The sequence below is a fragment of the Aotus nancymaae genome, unplaced genomic scaffold, assembly GCF_030222135.1.
Source record: "Aotus nancymaae isolate 86718 unplaced genomic scaffold, 86718_ANA_hifiasm-v0.15.2.pri h1tg000108l, whole genome shotgun sequence".
NCBI classification, from domain to species: Eukaryota; Metazoa; Chordata; class Mammalia; order Primates; family Aotidae; genus Aotus; species Aotus nancymaae.
In genome coordinates this window covers 40,910,830-40,937,420 of record NW_026988523.1, presented here as the reverse complement: position 1 = coordinate 40,937,420, position 26,591 = coordinate 40,910,830, and the positions used below count along the sequence as shown (strand labels likewise).

At 41.9% G+C, this 26,591-nt stretch overlaps 1 protein-coding gene across 7 annotated transcripts in view; it reads right to left on the bottom strand.

Annotated features, from left to right (window-relative positions):
• Positions 1 to 26,591, bottom strand: part of CUNH1orf226 (chromosome unknown C1orf226 homolog) — a 385,517-nt gene that overhangs the window by 185,723 nt on the left and 173,203 nt on the right. Inside the window, exon 1 of one of the 7 annotated variants that reach the window (XM_064370666.1) lies at positions 1,323 to 1,340. The exons of the other annotated variants lie outside the window; for them this stretch is intronic. The gene's annotated coding sequence lies outside the window, so the exon portion shown is untranslated. Of the gene's footprint in view, positions 1 to 1,322; positions 1,341 to 26,591 lie in introns of those variants that run through there. 7 annotated transcript variants of the gene reach the window in all.

Genomic DNA, 26,591 nt, shown 5'->3' with positions numbered 1-26,591 from the left:
GCTGCATCATTTTCAGGTGTTTTTAGGGCTTGACTTTTGCATTAAGTTTCTTAAAACCAGCCCTGGAAATGCCTGAATGGGATTCACGAGGGAGTGAATCTCACCACTGCAGGGTATTTCAGTACTACGACTGGTGGATCCTGCCCTCTTCACCCAGTACAAGATCACAAAAGGTCAGACTAACATCAGCATCACCATCACTACGATCAGAAAGTTTAAGCCTCAGCACCTCGGATTCATATGCAGATGCCTCTGATGACTGGAAAGTAAGAGCCATCAGGGAAGATTATAGGCCTGACAACTCACTGTGTAATTAAAATGTCATTCTCTCCCTGGCTCCCCTTGCTCCCTCCGAGCCCCTAAATGAACATCACACCAGCCCACTCTCTCCTTACACCCTGTGCCCATCTCTTCCTCATCATGCTCATATAACGCCTTCCAGGTCAAACCCTGAGGAGGCGGCATCATAGCCCTCCTACAGCCAGGCTGGCCCCATGACACCTCCCTGACTCGCCTCATGGCAGGCAAGGGTGAAGACATACTCTGGGCATGGCTGGTGAAGCCATCTGCCCTCCTCAAACCTCCTTTGCATGTGCTGCAAAGTGCTCTCCCGCAGAGCCCGGAATAGCAGGCCAGCGGGGAGCACCAGTTAACCTGAGGACAGCATGGCAGGGCCAGGAGAGTTGGGCACTCTCAGTCCGGTAGCCCTGCTGCACACCAGGAGCCAACTGTCCGGAATGTCTTTTCTCCGAGTGAGGAAGCAGAGCCAGGCATCTCTGCTTCCTCACTCAGGGAAAAGACATTCCGGACAGTTGGCTCCTGGTGGTGGAAAAGAGCTCAGGCAGGGAAATACAGCAGATCAGGTGCGAGGCCTAGCCCCTAAGTGACCTGAGACAAGTCACTTCCTCTCTCCTAAAGCCTGAAAAGGGTTGAGTAAAAAAAAAAAACCCGAATTACGTTACTTCCAGTCTGTGTTCCAGGCTCTTTCTCCACAGGCTTCCCACTGAAAAGCACTTGACTTGCTTCTTAGAGACTTATTTTTAGGAACAGACTAGACTCAGTTTGCTTGTTCCATTTCACAGAGACTCTGATTTGAAAGCTCCCAGTAAGATCCAGCCACGCTAGACAACATAGCAGCCAGTACCTCCTGGCTGCCAACAACCTCTGTTTTATAATCCTCATTCGGCAGAGCACCGTCATGCATGTGCCCTCCACAGGGCACGAGAAAATTCAAGGGAAAAAGACACCACCATGCAATTAAGCATGGCAACACAAAACAAGCCAGATTTTCCCCTTTGTTTCCCATTTAGTCAAAACAGTACCTTTCAGGCTTGTCTGTGTGTGATTTTTGCATTGGCCTTCAAACTCTCATTGAAAAGAGACTATTTCTTGATTATTTACTATGCAACACACAAGACAATGCCATTAGCAGTTAATTATTACTCAACAACATGGACTCTGCCCTTAAAAACGTGTTTTATGCCCTTGCCAGTAAACATCCATGCAGAGCCTTACTGACTCATTCTCACAATGGAATGGGAGAAGAAAAGGGGAGCCACCAATAAACTCTATTCTAACCACTCCTCGTAATTTCTCATTTAGTTACAGCTGGAAAATGAAATGCTGCTGCCTGAACCAGCAGAAGGATTGGGCATGAAAAAGAAAAAGGAGAGACAAAAACCACAGTGGGGCCTCCAGATTCACTCACACAATAAATGTTTCACTGACCATCTGCAAAGTGCCAGGCAGTCTATTCCCCGCAAAGAGCCCCTATGTCAATCTGTAAAATTTATGATTATTTAAATATTTATAATAGAATACTGCATTGTGTTTTTTCAAAGCACTTTGATTTCTAGTATAATCGCCTTCCACAGTCCATGTGGCATTGGGAAGCTCATCTAGCATCTCTTCCCCGTATCTGCTTCCCGACGACTCTCCCTTGAGAACTGGTGCCCTTTGGCACTCACTCATTCCAGTCTCACCCTGATATTTCACTGCAGTCCAGAGCAGACTGCACATTCCTGAAGGCTGTGTTTTCTATATGCGTTCATCCTTCCCAACATTAGCAAAGCATCTACTACGTGCTGCATACCATATCTTCTGAAATCCCCACAACATAAGGAGTTCTCTGCTGTACATCTGGCCTCAAAAATGTTAAACACATCATTCAATAGATTATAGCTTAATACAGAAACAGCTTGGTAGCAACCAAACTAGCAAAGAAATGAAGACAGCATTGGCACTAAATGGTAAGCCCTGATGTCACCGTTAGGCATTCCCAATTCCTTTATTATCATCAGGTATGTTGCCTTCCTACCCAGAAGCAGTTGACTGATTGCCATTTCACCACGTTTTCCTCCAAACATGACTGGGGGAAAAGCAAGACCAAGAACTGGTAAGAGAGTGCATAGATACAGAAAACTCAAATCTTAACAAAGCATGGAGGCACTGGTAATTGTTCTCTAACTCCCGCATTCACACAACCAACTCTAAAGACCACTTCCTATCAGCTAAGACTTTTTCATCTCATTTATCCCTTTGGTCCAACGGTCTAATTTATTTAATCATTTTGACAGTGGTGTACTTTTTATTTACAGCCAATTATGTACCTGGTCCCAGACCACGACCTATAATGGGTAGAGACAATCAGCGATATATGCCTGCTCTCAAGAAGCTGACAATCTGGTTGGAAGGATAAAACTATCACACAAAAACTCAATCCAAGAACAACGAGGACTTATGAGCTATACATGAAACAAGATTTTATGAATGAGATTAATGTGAGCTGAAGTGGTTAGGGTATGTGTCATAGAAGAGAAAGAACACAAGAAGTGAAAAAAAGGATGTCGAATGGTAACAGAAAAGATTTTTCAAGACAAGAGGGCAGGCACGAACGAAGTAAAGGAAATGGCAATAGAAATGGTAACTGGGGAAACAGGAAGAGAGTTCAAAGGGGTATCCAGCCTGCATGAAGTAGAGGATGAGCACTGCAGAATAAAGGAACAAATTTAAAAAGGAAAAAGTCAGCTAGAGGATTCTGTTTATGTATTTATTCAATGCATAATACTGAGCCTGTCCTATGTGCCAGGTACCATGCTGGGTGCTGGAGATGCTGGGATGCAAAGGTAAACCTGACATTACCAGTGTTTTCAAGGGTCTAGGAGTATGGCATTGTAGAGAGACAGCAAGTACACTGGTGATTAAAGGACAGAGTGATAAATGCAATGAGCAAGTGCAAGGGACTTATGGGACAGTAAATATGGGGTACTAACTTCATGCTGAGAAATAGTAATTTGGGATTAATAATTATCAATGTGATTATTCATGATGATGGCTTCCATTTATTGAATACCTCCTATGTGCTAGGTACTATATTAAGTACTTTATATATTATGTCACTGAATCCTCAGACCCCTCTAATTACTAGCCCTATCCCATTTCACCAGAGAGAAAGTAGATTTTACAAAAATCACAGAAATGCTGAGTGGCTTCCGTTGAGTCCAGAGAACATCATCTTGAGCTTGTCCTCTACCACGAGGCACAAGCAATCCCAGTCCAGACGAGCCTCCTAGGAGTGACTGCATAGGGTTAATGCAATACATCCAAGGGAAACGCTGCTGGCCAGTCCTCCAAATAATGCTGGATATAAAATTCTACCTCCTGCAAGGTCACTTTTTCGGGACTGAATGTGCCAACCCAATTTCAAATGGCTCTCCCAGGATAAAAATGAAGTTCTACTTCCTAGAGGCATTAATATGCCCCTCCTGCCTCCCCTCCTGTGTCTCTCAGTCCCAACCCCCGAGGAAAGCAAGAGCTGTTGGCGAGACACTGTCTCAGACCTAAATACCAGACCAAAGGTAAAGAGAACATTGGCAACCTTGCCAAATCCCCAGGACAGCTTTTATGTGCTCCTTTTGATCATCTGTGAGATCATTTAAGAAAAAAAACAGACCATTTTCATATCCAAGAGCCCCTCTGGAACAGAGTACAAACCTTGAAAGGTTACAGGAAAGTTTTCCACAGACATGGAACTTCCAGCAGGAAAGTAGAAACCACAGTGCCCTTTGAGAAAACATCTCAACACAAAAAAGGGCACAGCCAGCACTGAAGGTTACTTCAATATAGGGAGTACTTTCCTCAGCCAGAGAGAGGGCCTCCCAAACCAGCGCAAACTCACAACCTACAGAGATGGACCACTCAGGCTTTCTTCAAACTAGACTGGGCAAAGCAGTCTCGCAAACTCTCCTCCACCAAGGCAACAGACTCTCTGCCCTACTAAAGTAGTAATGGCTGCTTTGGTTCCTTATTTCATCAGAGAGATGGAGAGAAGAGAAGGGACATAGAGGGGTCTTGGGAGATGGTAATTGGGAAGTTGGGAAATCGTGTTTGAAAACCAGATAGAGATGAAAAGGAATCTGAGATGGGAAACAGTGCAGATATATCTGGGATGTTTATTTAAGGCTATGCACAGGGAGCTCTGAAAGCAGAGTGTGTATATCTGACACTTGTTGAAGTGACAGCCCTGGATCTCTGCAGAGCCTGTGAGACGGGAGGCCTCAGCAGCTGTCACACTCCAGTAAGCTGGCAGCTCTGCCTCGGATCTCCTGGCAAACCCCTGCCAATAGCTCAGATGGAAAGGTAACCATTTAATTAAAAAGAAAGAAAGAAAAGTAAAGACACATCCATCTAGAGATGGAAAAGAATGCAGCAGAACCTAATACTGAGAGGAAAGGGTGAGAAAAGAGTGATCCCAGGCTTTGGAAAAGGGGCCAGGAAGAAATAGGAAAGATCTAGCTTGATTTCTGAAAAGGGCTCCTTTTCCCTGGACCCCTCTCAAGTCAGGAGAGATTCTTTAGGGAGTTGTCAGAAGAGAAGGGAACAGACAACCCAACTAAATGCAGATGGAAACCAAAAGAAGTTAGTCTCTTGGCTGCTATTCAGCAAGATAGACAAACATTTAGTAAATGGTCAAGGCAAAAAGGAAGCAAAAATAATCCATCAGCACAAATTTTTAAATACTCCCTTACTCCACTCAGACCTGATTCCTTGTCTAGCTCCCTTTCTAACTTTCAGGTCATTCTTACTGTACCTCTTAGAGCCTTTTCAACAGCCTGCATACCCAGCAGCTGTGAGTTCCCTGGGTCTAGCCCTTTATGCCAGGGGACTGGGACATGTTCCAGTACAAAATGGCCCAGAATCTTATCTCCCTTCACCTCGGCTTACCTCCACTTCAGTCTGGAAGAGCCCTGAAATCTGCCTTAAGATAATTCAGAAGAGACAACCTGTCACTTCTGGGATCTAGAGCTCCTATGATTATCAAACAACCCAGGCTTCCAGCTTTAGCTCCTTTCCAGCCACTTCACACCATCGCTCCTTAAGGCATTTCAGTATTTTTTGCAGCCTGAGAGTCATCTTTTCAGTACAGTTAAGAAAAACCTGTAACTATTATAACTATCCTACAACATCTGGAGTATTCTCAAAAGCTCACAGTGAGTTTTCTCATCACAGGAATTTTTCTGCAGAGGCTGTCAGTTCCTGGCACATGGGCACATGCTTAACTTTTACTAGGGGTCAAAGTGGCAGGTTAGAGGGTCTGGCTGAAATCAGGAGACTAGACTAGATCCCTTGCTAAGCCTCTCCCATAGTCTCTACAAATGAAGCAGGGATATGCTCCACCCTGCAAAAACGTAGAAATAAGCATGTCAGGTCTCCTGAGCATTAAACTGAAAAACCAAACAGGTATCAGATCCACACAGAAAGGTGCAAAATCACCTGAGGAAAACAGAAGGGTGTCCAGGCTGGTAAACTTGACTGCAAGTAGATTAAATTATTTTTGTTTAAATCGATATTTACATATATCTAAATCAGGAAAGGGACTGGCCAGTGGAAGCACAGAAAAGCTGAGACATCTAAGCAAAGAGGCAGTGCCCGCGGAGGCACAGGCCAGGGAAAAGCGGACTTGCCCAAAACCACATGGCAGGGGACAGCCTTTCTATGGAGGTAAAGCCAGTCTTCAAGCCTCTTTCTTCCTCTGGTTCCTCTAACACGAGTGCCACTTATACCCCTTGTTCTGAACCTATTGTCCTCAGTGACCAGGTCTGCTACACCAGGCCTTGTGCTATGCTCAGAGTGCCTTCCTCCCCACCAGCTACACACCAACACAAAAACCCAGATGACACGCCTTTTGAACACTCCTGAGACCTTTCCCAGTTTAACAAGACAATCTGCAGAGTAGCAACTTTCATACGAGGGTCTAAAAACCTACTAGGTGAAAAAACCCTGGAAAAAGGCAGTCAGGTTGATGGCTCAGACCAGCAGTTGTCAAGCTTGAGCACACATCAGAATCACCTGGAGGGCTTGTCAAACACAGATTGCTGGGCTCCAGCCCCAGAGTTTCATATTCCATAGGTCTTGGGTGGGGCCTGAAACTCTGCATTTCTAACAAGTTCCCAGGTGAGCCTGACATTACTGGTCTGGGGATCACATTTTCAGAATCACTGGCCTGAACTATTTGAAAAAACCAGGACAGAGAGGTGGAAGCCCAAAAACACTGTCATTAAAAACCCCAGACAATTCCCTTAACTTCCAGGGCACAATCACTTCCTATCTGAGTAGCAGTGAAATAAAACCCACTAGTTCAGTACCAACCACATGCCAGGATCTAGACAACCACTCCAGCCTTCATTATCTAATTCTACCTGAGTAGGTTAATACCTAGGCTAAATGAATGGTATGACTTCAATAATATTATTACTATAATTAAAATTAATAGGCCAACTTTTTTTTTAGAAAGATCAAAAATGAGTGACAAATACAAAGAGGTCAATTACAGGATAAGTCTGAGTTGGACTCTTTCTTGTCCCCAGGCCTCATCAATGGGGGAGGAAAAGGAAGATAAGGTAACCAGTTACCTAGGAGAAAGCGGCAAGAATTTCTGGAATCCCTTATCTTCCTCTCCCAGCCCAAACACAGATCCCTCAAGTAATTCAGTAAATCAAAGAAGACATGCTAAGGCATTCTGAGAGAACACAGGATTCTTTTCCCACTATACCTCCACGTGGGCAAAATCTGGTAATCTCAGATCTGTGGGTTGTGGAGAGGAAACAGAAAGAAACAAGCTGTGCAGTTGCCCTCACAAGCCTCTGCACTATGGTGCACTACACAGAAAACACTTCCAAGCAGGGAAGATCCCCCGAGGAAGGAACAGTCAGAAGCAAGCTAGGAAGAAACCCTATCCAGGAAGGAAGCAAGTGAGGCCGGGGCAGAAAGATCCTGAGAAGTGCCTGCCTTTTAGAAAACTCAGGGATATTTTCCAATCTGATGTTGCTGTGTGGATAGTGTCCATGGTTTGGGGCACACTGAGAAAAATCAAAGTGAGGCCAACAGAAGAACTGCTTTACATAAGGCTGATACGAGCAGGCCAGTCCACACGCAGCGTTAGACTGTGGTGGACAGGGAACAACTCTGTCAGATTCAGCTCACAGCTTCCCCCACACAGGGCCCCTCCCTATTTAGGACTCCAGAAAAGTAACATGATAGGGAGACATGGCTTCTGGAAACAGACACTGCCCTCAAAAACCCTGATGATGGTTACCCTAGAATCTCATCCTTCTTTCACTCCCCTCCTTAGACTATCAGAATGTGGCCAGTCCCTGAGGTTCTCAGACATTAAGAGTCAGAAAGGTAAACACTGCATGTTCAAAGTTGATCCCATAGAAGAAGCAGAGCAGAGGATTCTAGAGGCGGGGAAGGGTAAGGGGAAGAGGGAAATAGGGAGAGATTTGGTAAAGGATATAAAATTATCCTAGATAGGAGGACTAAGTTCCAGTCTTCTAAACCACTACTGGTTAACTATAGTTAACAATAACATATAGAGTTTCAAATAGCTAGAAGCAAGATATTGAATATTCCCAACACAAAGAAATGGTAAATGTTTGAAATCATGAATATGCTAATTATCCTGATCTGATCATTAATACATTCTATGTATTGAGATATCATTATATACCCCATGAATATTCACAATTATTGTTTATCAATTAAAAATAAATAAAATCAGATTGTTTAAAAAAAGTGCTCAGAGAAGAAAGAAACCTTGAAGTTGAAGAGCCCACTCAAGCAGGGAAGGACAGCTGATAAAACTAGAGATATTTAGCCTAGAGAGATGCTAAGTATCGGAAGGGCTATCATGGGGGGAAAGAGAGGAAATACATTCTATGCGAAAATGGCCAGAGACGGGTGGGGAAGGTAAGACAGAGGCTGTTAAAGTTACATTATTTTTGTAATATCCACTACAAAAAGTTAAGCTCCCCAAAATCTCACTTGGTATCAGTTCACAGGCCTGGATTACAAAAGGGTGAGAAACTCACTAGCCATGCCCTAGAAGGTCTCCATGATCTGGGCCTGGCCCCTCTTCCACTTTATGTGAGGGTGCTCCCACTCACTTCACTCAACACAAACCATCCCTCTGTTGCTGGGAGGGGCCCAGCTCCCTGCTGCCTCCCAACCTGGTATCTGCTGATCCCTCACCATGAACACATCTTGGCAGGGCTGGCTCATTGGCAACATTCAGGTTTTAACTCAAATTACCTCTCCTCAGAGAGGCTTTCCCAGACACTTCCAAAGCAGCCCCACCTGGCCTTCCCCAGAATCACTGTCCATCACATCACTCTCTTTATTTAGGTAAATATTATTTTCTCTTTATTTTCTTCACAGAACTGACCACTCTCTGATGTTACCCTGTCTACTGTGTGTTTGTATTATAATCAGCCTTTCCCACTTGAACATAAGTTCCATAAGAAGAGAGACCACACCTATTTACCTGTTTCCCAGTGCCTAGAACATTCTGTCAGATACTGACACTCAAATATTTGTCTATTAAATGAATATTTGTTGAAACAGTAGCATAGTCCAGTTCTTTGTGTATGATAAATCAGGTTCTATATGCAAAGGTGTTTTCTTTTCCATCCAAATTATGGAAACTAGTTTGCTTAAGGTAAGAATCAAAATACTACTAACAAAAAATACCAGTTTTTTTCTGCAATAAGTAATTAGAACTAAATGGCCACCTTAAACTTTTTCCATGTTTCAGATAGATTAAGTCTGCCTAGACAGGAACACATTTTGGTTTTTTTATAATGGCATTTCAAGTGACAATTTCTGGGTAGTTGTTAATAACTGAAATGTTCAACATATAAAAACCATTCTTAGACCTTCTATTGTAAGGTAAAATTACATGATACAACTATCATAACACAGATACTATGATGCAAATTCAAACTTTATATACATGGAAAAACACTAAAATAATCTTAATATCAATCAACTGTTCAACATTTGAAAAATAAAAATAGGAACATTTATTTATTTATTTATTTATTTATTTTGAGACAGAGTCTCACTGTCACCAGGCTGGAGGGCAGTGGCGTGATCTCAGCTCACTATAACCTCCACCTCCTGGGCAATTCTCCTGTCTCAGCCTCCTGAATAGGTGGGGATTACAGGTATGTGTCACCACGCCCAGCTAATTTTTGTATTTTTAGTAGAGATGGGGTTTCACCATGTTGGCCAGGATGATCTCGAACTCTTGACCTCATGATCCACCTGCCTCAGCCTCCCAATGTGCTGGGATCATACAGGCATGAGCCACCATGCCTGGCCAAAATAGGAACATTTATTACACTGTTATCATTCAACAAAACTCACTGCACATCAAGGAAGGCACATAATACCACTACACATGCAGCCCACATTCAAACACCTTTGTCACTTTTCCCAAATATTTGATGGAAGCCAGCCAGACTGCCCTTTTGCGCTGACGTTGAAAAAGTTTAGGTACTTTCAATGTTTGCTGGAGTCGAGTTGTAGGCTGTGTGGCATATATCTGAGCCCACAAACATAAGTGCTGCCCCTACACTCTAAAAAAATCCCATTTCAATAAAGCAAGTGATCCAGGTCTTATAAGATATTAACAACAGAGCATTAATCAAGTATTATGGAAATGGCCTATAAAAAGACAGTGTGTGAGCCCAATTCCAGCAACAGAAATATAGAGAAGAATTATCTCATTAAGCAGAAGTTTGTGGAACAGAATACTGAGTAGCTTTCCAGTAGTCCACAGATAATTTACAAAATGATTGCAAAGGGCACCATTTGCTTATGCAAAATAGCATCTTTCATCTAAAAACTCCAGCATGCCATTTGACCAGAGGCTGTTTTTGTTGAAGTCTTAAACATGAGAATTGGTCCCAGTTTTCAAGAGTCCAGCCACTTTCTCTACCAGACAGATGGGAAAACAGTCAATGGGTAATGAAACTGGTTTTGGCTTTGGGCTGCTGCTAGTTTTCCTTGCTAGGAAGGGGCTTCTTTACAGTAAGAGGGCAAGCCAGAGATAATGACAAGAATATGTAGAATATGTTATACCACCACATTTTACTTGGGCCTCAGAACTCCTGAAAATGCTCTCTTATTCCGATTTATTCATTTATTTATTTATTTTTGAGACAGTCTTGCTCTGTTGCCAGGTGCCAGGCTGGAGTGCAGTGGCACAATCTCATCTCAATGCAACCCCCATCTCCCGGGTTCAAGCAATTCTCCTGCCTCAGCCTCCCGAGTAGCTGAGACTACAGGCATGTGGCACCACACCCAGCTAATTTTTGTATTTTTTAATAGAGAGGGGGTTTCACCATGTTGGCCAGGATGGTTTTGATCTCTTGATCTTGTGATCTGCCCACTTCGGCCTCCCAAAGTGCTGGGATTACAGGCGTGAGCCACTGCACCCGGCCCTTATTTCTGATTTATACATGGCCTCATGGATGTAGCAGAAAGAAGCAGGAAACAGCCTGGCATCTGTCCACACATCACATGTCATCTTAGACACTGGGAAATTTTCAGTCAGGGTAGCAGGCAAGTCGTCGTGGCTCTGAACATGGCTGCAACTGTAAGGCCACTCTGATTCAGATTCCAGCTCAAGAATTTGCCTAAGCCCCTCATCATCAGTGACATATTTCCATGAACTATCTCAAACATCCTCTACTCAGCCAGTTTCACAGGTCTATAACACCTCTACACATTGGAGAGGGTGGTAGAAAGCCCAACACACTCTCATACTCAAAGGGTATGATATTGAGGGGGCAGGAGGAGTCAATTTGACAATATAAGTATTAAAAGCATTAAAATTCTCCATACCCTTGGGTACAACTTTTCCATTTAGAAATTTATTCTTAAGGAATAATTCTGAATGTATTTAGCAATATAACTACAAGGATGTTGACAGCTGTGAGAAACTAGAGACAAGCTAAATGTCAGAAAATAGGACCTGGTTAAATAAATATACCCATTAAGAGAATGTAACTATACTCAGCCATTAAAAACAACGTTGTAAAAGATTAAAGACATGAAGTAATCATATAAACTATTAAATGAATAAAGAAGATCACAAAACTTTATGCATGGTGGCTGGGTGCAGTGGCTTACACCTATAATCCTAGCACTTTGGGAGGCCTAGGCCGTTGGATCACTTGAGCTCAGGAGTTCGGGACCAGCCTGAGCAACATGACAAAACCCAAATTCTACAAAAAAATACAAAATATTAGCAGGTCATGATGGTGCAGGCCTGTCATCCCAGCTACTTGGGGGGCTGAGGCAAGAGGATCACTTGAGCCCAGGAGGTCAAGTCTGCAGTGAGCTGAGATCAGGCCACTCCACTCCAGCCTGGGTGACAAAGTGAGACCTGTCTAAAAAAAAAAAAACCTTTATGCATAACATTTCATTTTTGTTAAAAATACTCCATTTTTGCAAAAATTGCAATCTGAAAATCTGAAACAGTGTCAGTCTGTTCAGGTTGCTATAACAAAAAATGTCATAAATTAATGACTTAAACAACAAACATTAACTTCTCAAGTTCTGGAGGCTAGAACATCCAAAATCAAGGTGCCGACAGATCCAGTGTCTGGTGAGGGCCTGCTTCCTGGTTTGCAAAGAGTAGTCTTCTTACTGTGTCCTAACACAGCCAAGACAGTGAACTTGATTCTCTTTCACTTCTTCCTAAGGACACTAATTCCATCATGAGGGTCCCACCCTCATGACCTAATCCAAACCTAATTACCACCTCCTGATATCATCCCATTGGGAGTTAGGGTTTCAACATATGAATTTGGGGGAGACACACTCAGTCTACCTCAAGAAGATGTGTACCAAAATACTTTATAGTGGCTATTTCTGGCCAGTGGGATTACTGGAGAGATCTAGTTTATTTTTTGTTTTGTTTGTTGTTTTCCTTCATCTTTTCAAAACATTTTATACAATATATATAAGTCAGGCTTTACATTAAAAAAATAAAAGCCAAAATTACTGTTTAACAATAATTCAATGGCCTGTGGAAACATCTCACAGGTTTAAACACCTTTCTGTGGGATGATCACAACATCCAGAACCACATGCAATGACATTAGGATTTCTGCCCAGTGACATGCATTATATATAACATGGTGCCAATCAGAATGTTGCTTCACTGAGTGCTTCTTAAGGTCTTAAATAAACGGTGCTGGATATAGACCCATCACACCAGGAATATCCCATCTTGATGCCATAATTACAAATGTTATTTTAACATTCACAAAAAATATATATAAGTAAACAAAAAGTTAAAGCATCTATGAAAGGAGGAAGAGAAGGCTTTTCTAACCTCCAGGCAGCATCTTATCATCAGGCTTAGCCCCTTCTAGGACCTGCTCCTAAAGCTTGAGAATAATCTCAGAACCTCAGTACCTCCTTGTCCGACAAGGATTCTGAAGTAAAATCTGATTCCAGAGGAGGGAGGGTGCACACATGCTTTCTTTCTGGAATTTGCATGCATAAGCTTTTGCTTTTCCTTCACCACAAATCCCATGATACTCCTCATTATTATATTTGGCTTTAATATTTTATGTACATATGTAAAAATGCTACTTTAGAAACTGTATTACTGTCTTATAAGTGATTCTAGTAACCTTAGACAGTAGGTAAGAATGCTCATCCCTACTGAAAGTCAGCAGTAGGAGCCTATGCAATCTGTCCCAATGCACATAGCAAGTTAACATGACAGCCCAGCTTTGAGGACACAGCTGCTGACTCAGCAGACTCCTCACATTCCAGACCTTTGCATAACCAGCTGTTCAGATAACCCCCATCAAGACTAGAGTTCTTCAAGGCACCAGATTATTGACCAAAAGACAAATGTAATCTGTATGGCCACTGGTTCTAGGAAGTAGGGTGGAATTATGTTACCATGGAATGAACATGGGCTGACAACTAGTATCACCAAATACAGTCAGTATTACAAGCACCATCCTCCCCAAAGATATCCACATACTAATCCCCGGAACAGTGGACATGTTACTTTACATGGCAAAAGGTACTTGGCAGGTGTGATTAAATTAAGGGCCTACAGTTGAAGAGATTTTCCTGGATTAGCCACTGGTACAATGTAATCATAAGAGTCCTCAAAAGTAGAAGAGGGAGGTAGAAGAGATATATCTATGGAAGAATGGTCAGAGAGATGCAACAATGTTGGCTTTGAAGATACAGAAGGGGCCATGAGCTGGGGAATACCAGCAGCCTCTTGAAGCTAGAAAAGGCAAGGAAAAGGATTATCCTCTCGGAGCTCCAGAAAGAAACAGCTGTGCCAGCATCTTGATTTTAGCCCAGTGAGACCCATGGTGAACTTCTTATGTACACAACTATAAGATAAATGTGTTAAGTCACTAAGTTTGTGGTAATTTGTTACAGCAGCAATAGAAAATAATAAAGAGACTATATTGATTTTTTAACAGTTGAAATCATGGTCCTCACTGCAACATAATAAAGAAAACTTCAGTTTTAATTCAATCTAACTTTCTCACTTCAGTCAGTCTCAGGGGAACTACCGGAAAACAGGGCTGCCAGGTTCTCTACAGGCATCCTATGGAGACCTTTCCCATTGTGTGGGACACGGTATTGGTGGAGGAGAAAGGACGTTGGTTAGAACATCCCATGATGTGGTGGAAAGAGTAAGGTGCTGGAGTCAGGCAAAGTGGGGTTTAAATCCCAGCTCTTCCACACACCAGATGCAATACTCCATCGAAGTCAGTTTTCTCAGCAGTAACAATGTAAAAATACAGGCACACCTTGTTTTAGTGCACTTCACTTTATTGTGCCTTACAGATAATGCAGGGTTTCTTGTCTGTTTTTTTTTACAAATTAAAAGTCAGTGGCAACCGTGTATCAAGCATGTTCAGCATCATTTTTCTAACAGCATGTGCTTACCTTATATCCGTCACATTGTTAATTCACACAATATTTCAAACTTTTTAATAATTATATCTGTTATAATTTGTGATTAGCGATCATTAATGTTACTACTGTAATTTTTGAAGGGCTCCACAAACTGTGCCCATATAAGACAGCAAACTTAATCCATAAATGTTGTATGTGTTCTGACTGTTCCCCTGTCTCTCTCCCTCTCCTCAGGCCTCCGTATTCCCGGAGACACGATAATATTGAAATTAGGCCAATTAATAACCCTACAATGGCCCATAAGTGAAGTGTCAAGTGAAAGGGAGAATCATACCTCTCTCACTTTAAATCAAAAGCTAGAAATTATTAAGCTGGGTAAGGAAGGAACGTTCAAAGCTGAGACAGGCTGAAAGCTAGGCCTCTTGTGCCAAGCAGCCAAGATGTGATGCAAAGAAAAAGTTCCTGAAGGAAATTGAAAGTGCTACTATAATGAACACACACATAATAAGAAAGCAAAACAGCCTTATGGCCGATGTGGAAAAAGTTTGGTCAGTCCAGATATAAAAATCAAACCAGCCACATTTTCCTAAGCCAAAGCCTAATCCAGAGCAAGACTCTAACTCTCTTCAATTCTTTAAAGGCTAAGAGAGGGAATGGAGCTGCAGAAGAAAAATTTGAAGTTAGCAGAGGTCGGTTCATGAGGTTTAAGGAAAGAAGCTGTCTCTGTGTAACATAAAAATGGAAGGCGAAGCAGCAAGTGCTGATTCAGAAGTTGCAGCAAGTTATCCAGGAGATCTAGCTAAGATCATTGGCGAAGGTGGCTACACTAAACAACAGATTTTCAATGCAGATGAAAGAGTCATCTACTGGCAGAAGAGGCCATCTAGGACTTTCATAGATAGAGAATATCTGGCTTCAAAACTTCAACAGACAGCTAGTGATACAGCTGGTGACTTTAAGTTAAAGCCAGTGCTCATTTACTATTTTGAAAATCCTGGGGCCCTAAATAATTATGCTAAATCAACTCTGCATGTCCTCTACAAATGAAACAACAAAGATGGCATGATGGCACATCTATTCACAGCATGGTTTACTGAATATTTTAAGCCCCCTGTTGAAACCTACTTTTCAGAAATACATTTCTTTCAAAATATTCCTGTCATTGACAATGCACCTGGTCACCCAAGATCTCTGATGGAGATATTCAAGATGAATGTTGTTTTAATGCTTGTTAACACACCATCCATTCTGCTGCCATAGATCAAGTAGTCATTTTAACTTTCAAGTCTTATTATTTAAGAAACACATTTTGTAAGGCTATACCTGCCATAGATAGTGATGCCTCTGAAGGACCCAAACAAAGTACATCGAAACGTTCTGGAAAAGAACCAGATGCCATGAAGAACATTCATGATTCATGGAAGGAGGTCAAAACATCAACATCAACAGGAGCTTAGAAGAAGTGGATTCCAATCCTCCTGGACGACTTTGAGGGGTTCGGACTCCAGTGGAGGAAGTAACTGCACATGTGGTAGAAACAGCAAGAGCACTACGATGAAAAGAGGAACTGAAGACGTGACTGAATGGCTACAATTTCACAATAAAATGCTAATGAATGAGGAGTTGCTTCTTATGGATGAGCAAAGAAATTGGTTTCTTGAGATGGAATATACTCCCTGTAGACATGCTATCAACATTACTGAAATGACAACAAAGATTTAGATAAACTTAGTTGATAAGGCAGTGCAGCAGAGTTTGAGAGGACTGACACTAATTTTGAAAGAAGTTCTACTGTGGATAAAATGCTATCAAATAGTATCACATGCTACAGAGAAATATTTGGTAAAAGGAAGACTCAGTCCTTGCAGCAAACTTCATTGTTGTTTTATTTTAAGAAATTGACACAGCCACCTCGGCCTTCAGCATCCAGCACCCTGGTCAGTCAGTAGCCATCAACATCAAATGTGCATTGTTTTTATATGCACTTGGAACCAAAATATTTGTGTGACTCACTTTATTGAGATACTTGCTTTATTGCAGTGGCCTGGAACCGAACCCACAGTATCTCCAAGGTATACCTGTACCAACTTGACAGTATTGTGACCAATTGTAAGGTTAAATAACATATGAATGAAAGTATCCTGCACAGTGACTGTCAAGAAGCAGACCCTGTAAATGATGACTGCCGTAACCATTGCTGTAATAATCTAGCTCTTTCTGGGCCTCTGAGTAACAAGCCATGTGACTTTGTGTTCAAATCTCTCCAGACCCTGGCTTCCTCCTCTAGTACATGAAGAAGGCAGATGGCTCTCTGACCATCTCACTGTCCAGCTCTGAGGATTAAAATAACAATGAAAATGGAAGCATTGTGAAAAACACAAGCCCAACACAAATGTAAAGTGGGACTTTTTTAGATTCTATACAGGAATTCTCCAGAGTCCTTCATAAGAACTGGCTTTCTCAGGTCATCCCCAGAAAAGATGCTGCATACACTTGAATTCAACTCAGACCATACTCGGTGGTCCACCATGTGTCCTGTCTGACACAAAAATCTTTGGGTATCTGAGATACTGATGGCTTGTGAAGCCATGAAGGAAATAAATAGGATATTTTGGGCTCAATTCTACAAAGGAAGTACCCAAATCCATCCCCTGATTCCTGGCCATCAGGAAGCATCCACTCCAGTGAGAATTTCATATCCACATTACCCTCTAATTCAAAAGACCCTGGGTAACTGCTATCCAGGGGCAGCTGGTACTAGAAAAGCCCTTAAAAATAAAAACCAGAACTTCATAATAAGAAGGAAAAAATAAGAGCTGACAGACTTAATCTTTCAAAATGAAGTAAAAATTATGCAAATAAGCTTATCTAAAATGTTAGACCTTATTTGAAATGTGAAATATTTAGATTATATTGAATTTTGCATTAATTCCTAGGCTAGACTGAGTTAATTACTGATTTATTGTTGTAATTTTTCCAACATCACTACATAATAACATGACATCCTTTACTACACCTCTGACTTTATGACACTACTATACAGAGGATAATCTTTGCAAAAATTATTTAAAAGCTTTCACTTTCTCAAAGGTGTGTCTTAATATTCAAACATATTCAAATCCTTCTCCTTTGAAGTCAGTTTCTTGTCAGCATACTGGCTGTTTTTCTCACCAATTATGAGTGGGTCTAACCCTGCCCAGTCCTCTTTTGTCTGTTCAGTAGTTTGAGCAGTTCTCCAGCAATCCTTTTATTGACTACCTATAATCCTACATCTTTTGCAAGATTTGCAATTTCACTTTGAAATACATTTGCATAGAAATTGCACCGTGCTGCCAGATCTGAAAGGAGAATGTTGGCTGATAGACCTTGAGGATAGCCAAGAATAGATGCTGGTTTCAAGAGATGCTGGTTTCAAGGGGAGGATGACTGAACAGGGACCGTTTTGGTTTTCTACTGCTGCATAATAATGGCCACAAACTTCAAGGCTTAAAGCAACACATATTTAGTATCTCCCAGTTTTCCTGGGTCAGAAGTCTGAGCACAGCTTACATGGGTCCTCTGCTCAGAATCTTGCAAATTTGCAATCATGGTGTCAACCAGGCTATGCTCCTTTCTGAAGCTCGGGGATTCTCTCCCAAGCTCATGTGGTTGTTGGCAGAACTCAGTTCCCAGCTATAGGACTGAGGCCCCATTTCCTTGCTGGCTATCAGCTGAGAGCCATCCTCTGCTCCTAGAGGCCCCTGTAGTCCCTTTCCACATGTGCCTCTCACATGAAGAAAGGCCCGCTCCAGGCTGCTAAAATGGAGTCTTAAATAATGTTAACATGCAAGGGGGCTACACAAGGTTCTGGCACATTGGAGGTCAACTTTGGGTGCATTTGCCACAGGGATTGTTTTTATAAGTGATGGGTTCATTAGTGAGTATTTGGATGTTATGATCACTGTTGCTTTCCTAGATAACCCATCATTCAGAAATCCAGATAATGAATGCCTGCATAATGCTGGTCCTCACCTCTCAGATCCATCCTCTCCATTCCCACTGTCATGGCTCTAATTTGGGCCTCTACATTCTTGCCAGCAGCCAGCACTAATAAATGGTGTCCAGTCTTGCTCTCCTCCCAATCCATCCTCTGCATTGCCTCTAGAGAGAGCTTAGTAATCTGCAAACCTCACCGTATTTTTTCTCTGCTAAAAACCTACCAATAGGTCACTATTACCAGCAGGATAAGGTCAAAGCTTTCTAGTAGGCAAGTCAGTGCCTTTATGATCTTATTGCCTGAGACATCCAGTGCCAAGTCCATCTCTCTCCAGCCCTCCCTGTGCTCTCTCACCTCTAGGTCCAGGATTCCCCTCCCCACTCATCCACCCTTCTGATCTGAGTACAAGGATGACAGCTTCTGTGAAGCTTGCTTGGACGTTCTCAAGAAGCTTCACGTGTTCTTTCTTTACATTTTCACTGAATATTTTTGCATAATCACTACAGCCATTCCCTCAAATGCTAGTTTCCAGGTCCATCTTCCCAACAGACTGGGAGCACCTGCAGGCAAGAACTAGTTTTTTCCTTCCTCTAGTTTTTTCCTTGAGCAGTACCAGAGAACAGACTACGGCAATGGCTGTAGAATTATTGTGTATCTACAACAGCATGACAAATAAGAATATAGATTATAAAACCCCACAGCCTGCATTTGAAAGCCAGCTATCCTGCTTCCAGGCTGTGTGACTCAGGGCAGGTTACTCGACTTCTCTGTGCCTTGGTTTTATCACCTCTAAAAGAAGAATAGTTTTCATATCTATTTCGTAAGATTGTTATGAGGAGTAAACAAGCTAATATTTGTTAAGAAACTAGAAAAGGGTGTAACATGTGGCTAAGATTATATAAATATTTATTACATAAAATAAATACCCAGTAACTATGAGATACACAATGGTGGGAAATTCATGCAAAGAAAGGAGAGATGCCACACAGGTCAGGGAGATGAGCTAATGACAAAACTTATCGCAAATTTTCTGCCAAAAAAAAAAAAAAAAACAGTATATTTAACAAAATCACTCCCCTCAAAAAACCCCACAAACAAATAGGGAAAGAAAGAATGATAAAATCCTGGTAATTCCAGGACCTGAGTGATAGGTATAAGACCGACTAAACTAGTCTCTTTGGTGTATGTCTGACAATGCTCAGAATGAAAACGGTTTAAACCTAAATAGGCCAACATAGGCTGAGCATCCAGGAAGTATAAAAGCACCTAAGCAAGGCTACAACTTTCCCACAGAGAAAGGAGCCCTTTCCTTCTGCTGTTCATAAGCTGATGAGCATCCCTGGTGAGCTGAAGGAGGTGCTCCTGGACGAGCCCTTTCCAGCTGGATGGATGCCATCTTCTGTTACATGCTGGTCTCCAGAGACGGCATGATGCAGTGGGAAAAGGTCTGGCATCAGGAGGGGTGAATGTAAGTGCCAGCTCTGTACTTACTAGCTACCTAGCCCTCCTGAGCCTGAGTTTTCTCAGCTATAAAGTGGAAAACCCTACTTCATAGGGTTGCTAAAAGGATTAAATGATAATATATTGGCAACTAGTGCCATGTTTGGTGTATGGCACATACTCAGTAAACACATTTTTAAATAAAATTCTACAAAACTAAACATACTCTTAGGAAGCATATAATTCAGCAATCACACTCTTTCACCTTTACTCAAATGGAATGAAAACTTATGTCCACACAAAAACCTGCTTACAGATGTTCTGGGCAGCTTTATTCATAATTCCAACCCTTGGAAGCAGCCAAGATGCCCTTCAGTAGGTGAATGGATAAATCAACTGTGGTGCATCCAGACAATGGCATACTAACAAGCACTAAAAAAAAAAAAAAAAAAAAAAAAAAAAAAAAAAGAGCTATCAAGCCACAATAAGACATGGAGGAATCTTAAATGCATACTACTAAGTAAAAGAAGCCAATCTGAAAAGCCAATCATACCTACTGTATGATTCCAACTATATGACATTCTGAAAAAGGCAAAATTATAGACAGTAAAAAGATCAGTGGTTTGTAGAGGTTGGGAGGAGGAAGGCATGAATAAGCAGGGGACAGAGTATTTTTATAGCAGTGAAACTATTCTGTATGAAACTATAATGGTGGATACATGTCATTACACATTTGTCCAAACCCATAGAATGCAGAACACCAAGAGTGAACCCTCATGTCAAATGAGTGATAATAATATGTCAATTCAGGTTTATCAGTTGTAACCAATGTGCCACTCTGGTGTGGAATGTTTAATGTGAGGGACATTGTGCATGTGCAGGGGCAGGAATATATGGGATCTCCGTGTTTCCACTCAATTTTGCTAAAACTACTCTAAAAATAATGTTTACTACTTTTTAAAAAAAATAGAAAAATCACATCATTTAGTTAAAAATATGTTTAAATAAATTAATATAAACTTCAAAATAAGTAAGTAAAATAAAAAGAGTAGGCAAACTCAGTATAAAACTATAGGTCAGAGAGCTGCCCTGCAAACCGAGGTGTGGGAAAACCAGGAGACTGAACTGCACAGACCCCAGACCCATGGCTGGTTCCCTTCACGCCAGTGGCTCAAATATCAGACTCCAGAGCTGACCTACCTGGCAAAACAGACACCACCACATCTCACCCCAGAGATTTGAAAGGACCATGTGTGGGTCGGCATCTCTCCTGAGTCACACAGGACGAATCACTCTCTGTAACAAACACCCTGGTTTACTGGCCTTTTCCACCACACCAAAGTCACGTGAAAACTGCCTTCAGGAATCAGGGTTAAGTTCCTAATTAACACAATGGTGTAATCCTTGGGGCTCAGCTCAGCCCTGACTCCAGGGCTATTCCAAATCCCATAATCTACCCTACTCCCCCATATCACCTCCTGGATTAAAAATTTTAAAGTTCTCAGCAAGAAGGGTGGTCAATGCTTACCACTTTCAGGCAGAGAAGAAAACAGGCCAGTATACTGGCAGCTCAGCAGCAGAACTACCAATTTTTAACGTGTGCTAACATTGTCCAGGTAGAATTAGGGGGAGGTAGATGCTGAAAGGCAGACAGTCAAATGAGGCAGATTCCCCTAGGCATTTATCCAATTAATTTGAAAGCTTATGTGCACATAAAAGTCTGCATACGAATCACTATAGCGGCTTTATTCATAATCATCAGAATCTGGAAATAATCAAGATGTCTGTGAATAGGTAAATGAATAAACTTTGGTACATCCATATTATGGAATATTGCTCAGCAATAAAAAATGAGCTATTATGCCACAAAAAGACTTGAATGAATCTTCAGTACATATTGCTAAGTGAATGAATCCAGTCTGAAAAGCCTACATTTTCTATGATTCTAATTACATGGCATTCTAGAAAAAGTAAAACTATAGAGGCAGTAAATAGACTAGTGGTTGCTAGGGGCTTGGGAATAGGATTTGGGAATTAAATAGATGAAGCACAGTGGACTATTTAGGGCAGTGAGATTATTCTGTACGACACTATAATGTAAGTATAGGACATTTAGCATTTGTCAAAAACCCATAGAACTTTATAGCAAGAGAGTAAACTTAAATGAACGCAATTTTTTTTAAAAAAAAATCATTGAGTGGGAGGGCAAGGATCCCAGGATGTAATGTAAAATGTGACCCCCGAAAATACAAATTTATTACAAATGTATGAAATAACCTCACTGAAGGAAGAAAGTAAGGTGCTAACAGAAGTAACTTTAGAAATCAGTGGAGTTATGTTTGCCACAAACTAACGGCAAAAAGAACTATACATCAGTACTATACTATAGCTGAAAATTGTTTCCAGTGGGGGTATGGATTAACGATTCTGATACTACTATACGCATACACTGGAAGTGAACAATTCAGCAAATGGGTGGTGGGAGGGGGTTTCTAATTCTGGGGGATGTTACAGATAAGCAAGGGAGGAAGCTAGAATGATTTATGTAATATGGATCAGAATTGGAGACATCAGTACAAACTTATGTTTAGCTTAATATAGATAGCTATAGAAATATTCATGGGTATTTGTATATTTAAGAGGTAGCATACACATATATTTCTTTGCCCTATCAGCTGAGAGGGCCTAGATGGAAAAACATTCCAGCAGCAACTAACTGCCTCCACCCTCACACCTCCGATCCTGCTGTCTACCACCATGCCTTCAACAAAAGGAGTCACGGCTCTTTGCAGAAATGCTGGATTCAGGAAATATACCAGATGAGCCTGAAGTACTGTGTTGTGCCGGAAAGTTAAAACGTGCTTAAAACAACCAACAATGATGGGGCAAAGGGAGTCAAGAGCCAAATCAAAAACAATTTGAGCAATGAAATAAAGAAGTACTTAAATTCAAGGTATAGCTGGGCGCGGTGGCTCACGCCTGTAATCCCAGCACTTTGGGAGGCCAAGGCAGGTGGATCACAATGTCAGGAGTTCGAGACCAGCCTAGCCAACAAGGTGAAACCCTGCCTCTACTAAAAATAGAAAAATTAGCAGGGCGTGGTGGTGCATGCCTGTAATCCCAGCTACTCAGGAAGCTGAGGCAGGAGAATCACTTGAACCTGGGAGGCAGAGGTTGCAGTGAACCAAGATCATGCCACTGCACTCCAGCCTAGGCAACAGAGTGAGCCTCCATCTCAAAAAAAAAAAAAAAAAATACAAGGTATAAAACAAATATTCATGACTCTTTACTGATAAAAATAAATAAATGATTGAATAAAGCAATAAATGGGAGATGACATACAAATCTATGCAGAAGAATTCCAAATACTTGACATAGACATTCTGCCCTTAAGGAGGTAGAGTATAACTTTCCACTCTGTAAGTGCAGACCACACATAAGGACTTTTTTCCAAAAAGTACTGCATGGAAAGAAAACAGTAACTTTGCAAATACCATCTCAAGCCAGGTGATCAAAGTTAACATCAACAGTGATAAGTCATATTGATAGTATGTACCCTTGAAATTAGATGATGAGAATGGCATCTAACCCTCTGTCTTTCTCCCAAAAACATACTAATCATGAGGAAAACATCAAATTCCAGTTAAAGGAGATTCTACAATATAGGCCTGACCAGTAATCCTCAAAATTGTCAAGATCACCAAAAATCTGAAAAACAGTCTCAGCCTAGAGGACACTAAGGAGACATAAGAACTAAATGCGGTCCCAGACAAGATCCTGGAACAAAAAATGAACACTAAGAGAAAACCAAGGAAATATGAAAAAGTATGGATTTTAGTTAAAAAGAATATATCAATATTAGTTCATTAATTCTAACAACTGTACCATACCAACATTAGATGCTGATAACAGGGGAAGTTCGGTATTGGGTATATAAGAACTCTCTGTACTATCTTTGCAATAATTCTGTAAATCTAAAACTGTTTTATAATAGAAAGTTTATTTTACAAAAAGAAAAAAGGGCGGGGGCCAGGCATGGTGGCTCACACCTATATTTCCAGCACTTTGGGAGGCTGAGGCAGGCAGATCACTTGAGGTCAGCCTGGGCAACCTGGTAAAACTCCATCTCTACCAAAAATATTAGATGGGTGCAAAAGTAATTACATTTTTTGTCATTATTTTCAAAGGCAAAAATACAGTAACTTTTTGCACCAACTTCTACAAAGAAATTAGCTGGGCATGGTAGCACCCACCTATGGTCCTAGCTACCGAGGGGGCTGAGTGGGAGGGTCACTTGAGCCTGGGAGGCAGAGGTTCCAAAGAGCCAAGACTGCACCACTACACTTCAGCCTGGGTGATAGAGTGAGACCCCATCACCCTAAAAGAGAAAGAGAGAGAGAGAGACTCCTACTGAGCAAGGGTGAACTTACGATTAGTTAAAAATAACACCCAACTGGCAGGCAGAGAAGTTAGTTGCCTGAATAGCAGAATAAAGGCTCAGTCTCAACATCAGCATAGTTATTTAAATGATTGATGATCTTCCATTGGTTAATCTATGCAAAACCTTGAGATGAAAAAAACAAAACAAAAACCTCACTCATCTGACAGAAGGGAAAGGACATACATATACCAAAGAGTTGGCTGGGTCACAGAAAATAGTGATATATGCCAATAATCTCAAAAGGCCACCTGCTGACATTCCACTTAAACCATCTGCCTCATCAAGATTATTCCCGTAGGCCACTAGTTTGCAATGTTAAGTAATTTAGCAACACAGAGTCATGGCCACCTAGAGGATTTCAATAGCAAAGCCATCATGTGGACTTGGGGCGCACCTACTCACAGGCCCACATTCCCTACTCCAGACTGGGATAGTCATTCTCCTGTGTCAGGGAATGATATGCATATAGAAAAGTCTCTGTGACTGCCATTTCTCAAAATTCAAACAAAGCCAAGATGCTCAAGATACACGTTTCTACTGCTACAGCTACGCTGCCACCCACAAAATGTGAAAATTTAAGATGTGTTCTTCTCCAGTATAGGCTCCCCAAGTTTCCTCTTCAGTTGGAGGAAACCGGGTTCATCTGAACTTGGACTTCTGGTTTGCTTTACACAGAGCTCTCACTAGTGATGGGTAAAAGATAGTGGGTAGGCTAAGTAAGGCCTGGAGAAGTTTCTCCCACCGAGCATATCAGCATCTTCCCATGTAATACCATCAGGCATCTCACTGGCTGAAGCCCCTACCTTGGGGCTACTGAGTGGGTTTCTTGGGAATGACATCTTTCCATTTAAAGGGTTAAAGAGGCTTAAGGAGGAAATATAGGGCCTGAAAAGGGCGGTATGGGAGAACGTCCTCGGCTTTTCCTCATTGCACAGGGAGATTCCACGAAAAGGGAAAGGCTGGCACAGCTGGTTGTTCTATGGCCATGAGGAGAAGCATGACAAGAGAGAAGAGAGGCCACTAGATGGAAAGAACTCTCAGGAGAAGAGTGGAGGCCCAAACTGGGGAGTCAGGTGAGAGGAGATGAGTTCAGAGAGAGAGGCTGGAGAGCCTGATGAAAGACCTCAACAAAGGGTGAGGACCTAAGAGCTTACTTACAGGATCCTTAGTCCCAGAAGCTTCTGAGTTCAGGGGTGGGGATGGCTAAGACAAAGATTAGAGAATGCAACTTCTGCAGGAGTGAAGACTGGTACAGAAGCGAACTGCAGGAAGAAGTCAGCCGCTAAGGCAAGAAGAGATGGCTGAGACCTGGACCAAAGCAGAAGCGGTTGAAAGAGGGAGACACACGGTCTAGGAGATGCAGGCAGAATACAAGACTATGATGAGCAGCCCCACAACACCAGGGTTACATGACCCTTTCCAATAACAGCAAGGGGACAGAAAGTCATGTGTCATTACTAATAAAGCAGAAAGAACAAGGGACCTGAATTCTATCCAGAACTGCTGTCCTGTGGGATCCAGAACAAGCCACAGCCTTTCCATGCTTCAGGTTCCTTCCCAGAAAAGGAGCATGACAATCCTGATCTCTGCACCCTCCTGCTCCATCCCTTTTGGTTAAAGCCTTGAGTCACACTTGGAGTATTTGAAGCGACAGTGCTGAGTGTGCTGGGATGAGCTCCACCCCTGTAGCTGCCTGTTTCTTCTCTTCCTTGGTTTCTTAGCCCTCTTCCTTTCTTTTCTTTTCCTACCTGCCCATTCTAATTTCCTTCTCTTCTTCCCTCTCCTCATTTTTAAACTAACCTGTTCCTGCTCACTTGTATCTCTTGATTTTAATACAACTTTTCTTGGTAAACATGTATTAAGCAAGTATCTAATGAAAGAAGCCATGTAGCTTACTGGTTGAGGAACCTGGATTCAGAAGCCAGAAGGCCCAGGTGAACCCCCCGCTCTGCTGCTTCCTACCTGGGTAGTCTTAGGCAAGTTACTCAGCCTAGATCCCAGTTATCTCATCTGTAAAATGGGGCTAATAACAGCACCTCCCTCCAAGGGCTTTTGTGAGGATCAGCCAAGATGATTACATGTGTAGTGCTTAGAACAGAACTGGCATGTAGTGAGCACTCAGGAATGTCAATTATTACTACCCTAGGCACTGAGCTCTACGCCTTCAGGGGACACAGGTGACCAACACAGGGTCACCAGCTCCTAGGTAGTGACTCTGTTGAATAAGATTAAACAACAATCATAAAAACAATTATAACACAAAATGAGCTAAAGTACTTGAAGAGAAATACAGAGAGGGTGTCTGACTTCAAAGGGGCACGCTATGGGTGAGAGGAATCAGGAAAGATTTCGTAGCAATCTTTTCATTTGAATCAAATTTCATTTGAAATGGACTTTGAAGAACAGAGACCAGACAGGCAGGAAAGGGAGGGAGGAAATTCCAGAGAAAGTGAAAAACATAAAGGCAGAATGGCCAAGTGA